Consider the following 10,091-nt stretch of genomic DNA (forward strand, 5'->3'; position numbering starts at 1 on the left):
CTCCCCTCCCCTCCCCTCCTCTCCTCTCCTCTCTGTCTCCTTTCCTCCCTCTGTCTCTTTTCCTGCTGGCAACTTGATCTTGGGCTTTCAGTCCCTAGAATTAAGAGGAAATAAATTTATGTTGTTTAAACCACTTAGTCCATGGTATTTTGTTATGGCAGCCTATCTTAATCTGTTGGGGCTTCTATAACAAAATATCTTAGGTTGGGCAACTTATAAACAACAGAAATTTCTTGTGTATAGCTCTGGAGGCTGGAAGTCCAAGATCAAGGTGATAGCAGCTTCAGTATCTCGTGAATGCCAGCTCTCCGCTTCAAAGATGGCACTTTGTTGTTACATCTTCATGTGGTGGGAGGGGAAGAAGGCTCCCTCAAGCCTCTTCTATGAGGGTATGAATCACATCCATGAGAGTTCCACCCTCATGGACTAAACACTTCCTAAAGACTCCACCTCATAACACTACGACAATGGGGATTAGGTTTCAACATGAATTTGGAGGACCACAAATATTCGAACTCTGGTACAGCCTGTGGAGACTAAGACAGCTGTCTTGGACTCTGTTGGCACTGGGAATTATCTGAACTATGTGTGAGACTATGGTTCTGTTAGGATGGGGTAAATGTCTGAATTCCACATCCTCCTAAGGGCCAAGTTAAGGATAATCAAATTTAGTCCTCATAGTCCCAATTTTACTCCCTTGCAAGTTTCTTCCCGATCCCAGCTGCCCAGGTGATAACGTGCATTGTTCTTGACATTACCTGGAGCTGGTCAAGATCATGAAGACAATGACTTGCAAATGTGCTAGCTACAAAGATGTAGTCTCTAATTTATTATTAAGAGAATATGTAGAAAAATCAGCTAAATTATGGAATTTGAATAACAAAGTCCTGAATTTCTTCCTCCTAAGATGTAACATTTATCTGCAAATAAGCATTTTGAAGAAGAAAGAAAACAAAGAAATGGCCAAAATTTTGTCTTTTTGCCTACTGGGCATATAAAATTTAATTATTTGGTAAATTGTGGTAAACAAATTTGGGAAGTGTCTGAACTATGTCTGAGACTATGGTTCTGTTAGGATGGGGTAAATGTCTGAATTTCACATCCCCCTAAGGGCCAAGTTAGGGGTAATCAAAATTAGTACTCTTAGTCCCAGTTTTACCCCCTTGCAAGTTCCTTCCTGATCCCAGCTATGTAGGTGTTAAGGTGCATTTTGGTAAACAAATTTTATTTCCAAAAGGATTCCATGAAGAGTGGTAGACTGAAGGAGATCATAAAAAATAAATAAATGAATAAAATAAAAACAGTTTTGTGGAGGGTGGAAGCTGAAGGGTATAGTCTTACACACAGGATTTGTTCTCAAGATACATAACATCACATAACTTCTGTCCTGGTTGGGTCTTTAATTATGTCTGGAAACTCTTTTACAAAATCTCGGTTACCTCCTTTGGCTTTTCACTACATTTCTTCTAAACATTTTTCATTTTATTCAGTCATCAATTCTTCTCTCACCCCTTTCCCCATCCCTTCATCAGAAGACATTGCCTACAATTTCTTTGGGAGAATAACTATAGAACTTAGTTTCTGAATCATATTCCCTCTGGTCTGAAATGTGTGCATTCTCTTAACTTTTGTTTTCTTTTTTGCCTCTCCAAAAGAATATATTGACATTTTCTTTCTAAAATCTCAGTGATACCCCTACCTATGTTTGCAACTTTTTCTCCTCTAAAGCATTGCTCCATCAATTATTCTGTCTGTTGGATATTTCAACCCTCCTCCATTGGCTTCTTCCCTTGATCCTACAAACATGCTGAAATATCTACTACCTTAAAAAATTCAAAACAAAATATTTCCTCAACCCTGTTCTCTCCAAAGTCACTGTCTCTCACTCTCCCTTCCTTCTTTTCCGGGTTTCTTGAAAAACTCAATACTTAATTCCTCCAAAGCTGAGATGTTTGGTTGAACTACAGGGGGACATGCTAATTGCTGTTGGAAGACACAAAACTTGTTGAAATAGTAAAGCAGTGATGGAGGGGATGAAAATGAAAGAAATATTTTCTTTTTAAAATGGCAAGAAAGGTTGGGTCATGTTACAAACTCATAAGAAGAATTCTCTCAGGGAAAGAGCAATGCCTAAGGCTTGAATAAGGCTAAATGTGATCATTAGAGAAAATATGTATTTTGTTATAGCCTGTATTAGGGAGGTGGCATAGAGCAACAATCTGTAAAAGACTGCTAAATCTAAAGGCTGGCTCTGCGAGAACTCCCAGTAGAGCATAAGCTCCATGGTAATACCATCTTGGACTTCACTGGTATTACTCACTGCTGTATCTCTGGAGTCTAGAACAGTGCCTACCACATAGCAAGTACTCAATGAATACACTTGGGAGTGAACAATATAACTTAGCTATTTAACTTAAATTTAAAGGTGAGTAGGTGACACACTAAGTGAATGAGTTTCTCTGCAGTTCACAGTCTGATCTTGGACAACCGTCTGATAATTTCTAAACCATCTCATACAAGCCACCTCAGCACTAATTTAAGTACCCATTGTGCACCAGGTACTTGAGAGTAGTAATGCAGTGAACAGGACAAAAGTCTGGTTTTCCAGAACCTCACAGTATACACAGGGGAAATAGAGAAGTCAACAAGGCTAGTGAGGTATTAGAAGAATCGACATAGCTAAATGGAAACCGAAAAATGGCCTAGACTTTCTTGCTTGTGGTGCAAGTAAACTTTTAAAAAGACTTACAGAGCAATTGAGAACTCAGATGATAAAAATTACTGCTTTACTTCTGGGTAGCATTTAGTGGTCATGGGATGACAGAAAGAGAAACACATACAACATATAATGACACGAGGTCATGTTGCAACTTTAAGAAAATTTACTTCCATTAACCCAATTTACTTTAGCTGTAAAAGAGAAAAATATATATTACCTACCTCAAAGAGTTTGAGGAAGGATTAAGTAAAAACAAATTGTATACACACACACACACACACACACACACACACGCACACGCACATAGCATGGCTTATCAATATGGAACAAATATTATTCCCTCCCATACTTGCTAAGCACCTACTATATGCAAGAAATTCTGCTTAAAACAGGAACACAATATTGAGGAAAATAGATATGTTCTCTTCCCTGCTTGAGCTTATGTAATAGTGTGAAAATGATCATGTTCACCCATATCAAACTTGATATAGACTATGCCAGAAGAATATAGTGAACAGAGGGGAAGCAAGCTAGAAACTGACTTCTTCTGGAAGATCAGAGAGGTCTTTCCTGAGAAAGTAGAATTGAAGCCCAGATCTGATGGAGAAGGAGGCATCACCTGGATGAAGAGCGATGCATGAAAGAACGTCCCAGGCAGTGCATAAAGGTCCAGAGGGAGAGGGAAACTTGAGATTTGGGAGGAATAATTGAAGGCCAGAGGGGCTGTAACACAGAAAACAAAGAGGAAGTAATGAAATGAGGCTGAAGAGGCAGACCTGGCTGGTAAGTTTCTCTGCCATTCCTGATCTGACCTTGGCCAATCTGTTTAATAATTTCTGAACTGTCTTGTACAAGGGATCTCATGTTAACTCCATTGAAACATTCTTACTCTTTGGAATGCTTTATTCCGTTTTGGACCAAGATGCTATTCTTCACTTGCAATGGCTTTCACTACCCTTCTCATACTGAAACTGCTTTCCCTTCAAAACTCAGTTAAGTGCCTTCCCCGATATTTCAGCCTCATTTAAATGCTTGTCTTTGCCCCATAAGAACCATTCCTATTTTACCCAAAGACTACATCACATTGCGCTGAGATTAATAACTGCATTCCCTGTTAGACTCTAAGTTCCTTGAGGAAATATAGTGCTTCCTGTAACTTGTGTTCTCACAGGACCTGGAACAAGGTAGACATTCAGTAAAAGGAGGTTGGATAAATTTAAGAACAGATGAATGTTTTGCCATCTACTTAACTTTATCTTGTGTTAAATACAGAACAGTGTAAATAGGTTCATAAGTGCTTTACAATGAGGAAGGCAGTTTCCAATATCCAGTACGACATCAGAATGGTGCCTGTGCTGATTTTGTTCCCTGATTCTAATGCAGAGGAAACAAAAATCATTTGGGAAAATTTCCAACATTTGAATATGGTATAAATAACTACAGAAAATCAAAGAAGTTATTAAAAGTTTGCCTTTTAATTTTCATATTGAAGCCAAGGAACCATAACATAAGCAGATTTTAAAAGTCCTGTTCAACTCCAGGCCACTGACTTGGAATCCTTTATCTGAAGAATTCAAGGGTGGGGCCAGACAACTCCTTGTTTACCTTAGAACCCTTTTGTTCATTGGTCATTTAGAACCAGGTGCTTCACGGTTATGATAATGGCATATTGACAGCTCCAGGCCAGTTCTGTTGCATTACCTCCCACCTTCACACCTGCACAGAAAACTTCACACAAGTATTATCTTACTTACAATTATAGTATGCTGATTTTTTTTCTCCACTCTCCTAAGAAGAGAGCCTTTGGAAATCATAATTCCTACTTCATTGAAGCTGGAAATAACATCCTGGGTTTTATAACCTGGGACCATAAAAAAATAAAAAAAAAATAAGAATGGGTACCTATCCTTTGTTAGTTATGATGTGAAGAAATTCCTGTGAAAAATCAAGGCCTGTTTGGAAACAGTGTCAAATACAATGGGATTAATTGGGAACAATTTAAGTATATAACAATCGAGGAAGATACATAAACAAGATACACAGATTGATGAACCTATTCATTGACAGTGATAGCTATAAGGAATTCCTATGTCATATTAAATGAAAAGGATACACACAAAAATATGCACACACACACAAACATTGGTTCATTCATTCAATAAATCTATGTTATATCCTGAGTGCCTTCTCTGTGTTTACGATAGCTGATAGGCATCAGTAGTAAGACCCACAGACATGACCCCTGCAGCATGGTGCTCATGGACCAGAAGCATCAGCATCACCTGGGACCTTGTCAGATGTGCAAAATTTTGGACCCCATCCAAGATCTGTTATGACAGAAATTTTGGAGGTGGGGCAGAGTAATCTATGTTTTAGCCAGCCTTCCCATGATTTAAAAGCAAGCTCAATTTTGAGAATCACACTGCTCTACTAGAGAAGACAAATATTAAACAAAGTTGTTTATCATAATTACATCAAGTGGCATAACAGAAGGTTGAGAAATTGTAAGAGAGAGTATGAGGATAGGATGTGAAGTCTTTGCCTCTTTGGGGATTCAGAGAAAGTACCCCTGAAGAACTGTTGGAATAAAAGTGGGCCATTAAATAGAAGAATGGATAATAATATAGATGTAATAAAGCAAGCATAATAAAGTGTTAATGGTAGGATCTAGGTGGTAGATATACATGTAAGAAGATTTTACTGATACAATCTTTCATCCTTTGGAAATTGTCATAATAATATGTCAAGGAAAATAGACTGGGCTTTGAGGAAGATTGAACGTGGTTGAAGGGTGAGTGAAGGAGAAAGAGTGAAGGCATCCTTTGTGTGTGTGTGTTTTTGTTTGTGTGTTTTGAGACAAGGTTTCACTTTGTTGTGAAGGCTAGAGTGCAGTGGCACAATCACAGCTCACTGTAGCCTTGACCTGCCGGGCTCCTTGATTAAAATCCTCCCACTTCAGCCTCCTAAGTAACTGGGATTACAGGTGTGTGCCACCACACCTGGCTGAATATTTATTTATTTATTTATTTTTATGGAGACAGGGTCAGGTCTTGCTTTGTTGCCCAGGCTGGTCTTGAACTCCTGGGCTTGAGCATACTCCCACCTCAGCCTCTTAAAGTTCTGGGATTACAGACTTGAGCCACTGCACACAGCCAGCATTCTTGATATAGGGAAGAACATATTCCATGCTACTCAAATTCTCATTCATCTTTCAATCAAGTTTTTTCTTTTAATTTAAATACAGACTTAGGGGATAATAGTGTACTTTTGTTCCACAAATATATTGAGCAGTGGTGAAGTCTGGGCATTTAGCGTAGCCATCACCTGAATAGTGTACATTGTGCCCACTGAGCAATTTCTCATCACTCAACCCCCTCCCACCCTTCTGAGGCTCCAATGTCTATTATTCCCCTCTATGACCACCATGTGTACACATTATTTAGCTCCCACTTATAAGTGAAAACATGCAGTATTTGACTTTATTTTTCTAAATTATTTCACTTAAAATAATGGTCTCCAGTTCCATCCATGTTGCTGCAAAACACATGATTTCATTTTTTATGGCTGAGTGGTATTTTATTTTGTGTTTATTTTATTGTGTGTGTATGTGTGTGTATATATACATCACATATTCTTTATCCATTCATTCGTTTGTGAACACTTAGATTGGTTCCATGAGTTTGCTATTGTGAATAGTGCTGCAATAAACATAGGAGTCCAGGTGTTTTTCTTGTTTTTTTTTTTTTTTTTCTTTGAGACGGAGTCTCTGTCATCCAGGCTGGAATGCAATGGCGCAATCTCAGCTCACTGCAACCTCTGCCTTCTGGGTTCAAGCGATTCTCCTGCCTCAGCCTCTCGAGTAGCTGGGATTACAGGCATGCGCCACCACGCCCAGCTAATTTTGTATTTTTAGTAGAGACGGGGTTTCACCTTGTTGGCCAGGCTGGCCTCAAACTCAAACCTCAGCTGATCCGCTCACCTTGGCCTCCCAAAGTGCTGGGATTACAGGTGTGAGCCACCGTGCCCAGCCACAGGTGTCTTTTTTAAATAGTGATTTATTTTCCTTCAGATAGGTATCCAGTAGCAGGATTGTTGGATCAAATGGTAATTCTTTGAGAAATCTGGTTCTTTGAGAAATCTCAATACTGCATTACATAGATATTGTACTAATTTACATTCCTACTAACAGTATATAAACTTCCCCTTCTCTCTGCATCCTCAACAATATCTATTATTTTTTGGCATTTTAATAATAACCATTTTGACTGGTGTAAGATGGTATTTCCTTGTGATTTTAATTCACATTTCTCTGACTATCATGAGTCTTATGAGTAACCAAAAAGATGTTGGTGCTGGGGCTTAGTGACTAAAGAGGAGACAGGCATAAGAAGGTTAAAACCAGAAGTAAAGTTAAGCAATGTAGAATTGGGTTTTAAAAGGCCATATAAAACATTTGTTTGTATAATGTATTAGTAGTTACTTTTTTATTGCTAAGTAATATGGAAATACATATATATACCAGCTTGCTTTTTTGTTTATCCTGAGTGGGGGCCACTCTATGCCTGTAATAGCTGATGGGAATCAGCAGTAGGTAAGACAGATGCGATCCCTGCAGCCTGGTACTTGCAATCTGTATCAGTGGTTCTCTACTGTGGTCCATATACCAACAGCATCAGTATCACCTGGAAACTTATCAGAAATGCCCAACTTTGGAGACCCATTTTGAAATTCTGAGTGAAGGCATTGTTGATGCAGGAAATGACATATTCCTGTTGATGTTTCTTACTGTTGGACATTTGCATTGCTTGCAGTCTTTGATGACTGTGAATAAAGATGCTGTGAATATGTGTGCACAAGTCTTTAGCGGACATATGATTTTATCTTCCTTGGAATGGAACTGCTGAGTCATAGAATAAATGTTTTAAAAACAGCTAAGCAGTATAGCAGTTTTCTGAGGCAGTTGTGCCATTTTACATTTATCCAACAATGTGGATATATAGTGAGTATATAGTGGGATATTATTGGTTTCAGTTTACATTTTCCTGATGACTACTGGTGTTGAACACTTTTTCAGGTGTCCATTAAACACTGGAACATCTTTCTTTGGGAAGTGTTCTTGAAATCTTGCTATTTTTTTAATGAAGTTGCTTTTTATGAATGAGTTATAGTACTTCTTTATATATCGTGGCTTGAAGTCCTTAGTCAAATATATAAGTTGTGAATATTTTCATCCAGTTGTTTCCTTGCCTATTTGTTTTCTTGATGTGTGGAGGTTTTTAGATTTGAAGTTCAGTTCATCAATATTTTCATGTTCTGTCTTTTAAAAAAAAATGAGCCTTTCAAGGTTGTGAAGATATTCTTTGATGTGTTATTTGAAAAGTTTGATAGATTACACTTTCATGAGTATGTATGCATTGCACCTAAAATAAATTTTATTATATGGCATAAAGTAGGTTTTGAGTTTCATTTTATCTTTGGAGACATCCATTTGTTCCTTTGTATCTGATTACTCTGTGTTCATCTCAACCGTTTGTTAACACTTTGCATTACTCATTGAATTGCTATGGCACCTTTCTATTTTTACATATATGTGTGAGTTCATTTTTAGACCTTCTACTCTATTCTTTTGGTTTAAATATGTATGGTTTTGACAATCCAAATGGCCTTTATTACATTACTGTTATAGAGAATCTTGAAATCAGATAGTATAAAAAATATATTTTTTTTCTTTTCAAGTTTTTTTGTTGGCAGTGGTGGAAAAGAGGTCATTTCAAGGTCTTGCATTACCATATAAACTTTGAAAACAAATCTTTAACATTTTCTTTTTTTATTATACTTTAAGTTATGGGTTATATGTGCAGAACTTGCAGGTTTGTTACATAGATATACACGTGCCATGGTGGTTTGTGGCACCCATCAACCTGTCATCTACATCAGGTATTTCTTCTAATGCTATCCCACCCCTTGCCCCTAACCCCCTAACAGGCTCCAGTGTATGATATTCCCCTCCCTGTGCCCATATGTTCTCATTGTTCAACTCCCACTTATGAGTGAGAACATGCGATGTCTAGTTTTCTGTTCCTGTGTTAGTCTGCTGAGGATGATGGTTTCCAGCTTCATCCATTTTCCTGCAAAGGACATGAACTCATCCTTTTTTATGGCTGCATAGTATTCAATGGTGTATATGTGCCACATTTTCTTTATTCGATCTAACATTGATGGGCATTTGGGTTGGTTCCAAGTCTTTGCTATTTTGAATAGCGCTGCAACAAACATACGTGTGCAGGTGTCTTTATTATAGAATGATTTATAATCCTTTAATCATTCCAGTAATGGGATTGCTGGGTCAAATGACATTTCTGGTTCTAGATCCTTGAGGAATTGCCACACTCTCTTCCACAATGGTTGAACTAATTTACACTCTCACCAACAGTCTTAGAGCAGTCCTATGTCTCCACATCCTCTCCAGCATCTTTTGTTTCCTGACTTTAATGACCGCCATTCTAACTGGCATGAGATGGTATCTCATTGTGGTTTCGATTTGCATTTCTCTAATGACCAGTGATAAGCTTTTTTTCATATGTTTGTTGACCACATAAATGTCTTCTTTTGAAAAGTGTCTGTTCATATTATTTGCCCACTTTTTGATCGGGTTATTTTGTTTTTTCTTGTAAATTTGTTTAAGTTTCGTGTAGATTCTGGATGTTAGCCCTTTGTCAGATGGATAGATTGCAAAAATTTTCTCCTATTCTGTAGGTTGCCTGTTCATGGTGATGATAGTCTCTTTTACTGTACAGAAGCTCTTTAGTTTAATTAGATCCCAATTATCAATTTTGGCTTTTGTTGCCATTGCTTGTACTTTTTAGACATGAAGTCTTTGCCCATGCCTATGTCCTGAATGGTATTGCTAAGGTTTTCTTCTAGGGTTTTATAATTTTGGGTCTTACATTTAAATATTTAAGTTAAATTAAATTAAATCTTGAGTGAATTTTTGTATAAGGTGTAAGGAAGGGGCCCAGTTTCAGTTTTCTGCATATGGCTACACAGTTTTCCCAGCATCATTTATTAAATAGGGAATCCATTCCTCATTGCTTGTTTTTGTCAGGTTTGTCAAAGATCAGATGGTTGTAGATGTGTGTTGTTACTTCTGAGGCCTCTGTTCTGTATATCTGAGGCCATTGGTCTATATATCTGTTTTGGTACCAGTACCATGCTGTTTTGGTTACTGGAGCCTTGTAGTATAGTTTGAAGTCAGGTAGCATAAGATCAGAGCAGAACTGAAGGAGATAGAGACACGAAAAAAACTTCAAAATCAATGAATCCAGGAGATGGTTTTTTGAAAAGATTAACAAAATAGATCACTAGCCAGACT

The sequence above is a fragment of the Rhinopithecus bieti genome, unplaced genomic scaffold (assembly GCF_001698545.2).
Source record: "Rhinopithecus bieti isolate Rb0 unplaced genomic scaffold, ASM169854v2 scaffold_44748, whole genome shotgun sequence".
Taxonomy (NCBI): Eukaryota; Metazoa; Chordata; class Mammalia; order Primates; family Cercopithecidae; genus Rhinopithecus; species Rhinopithecus bieti.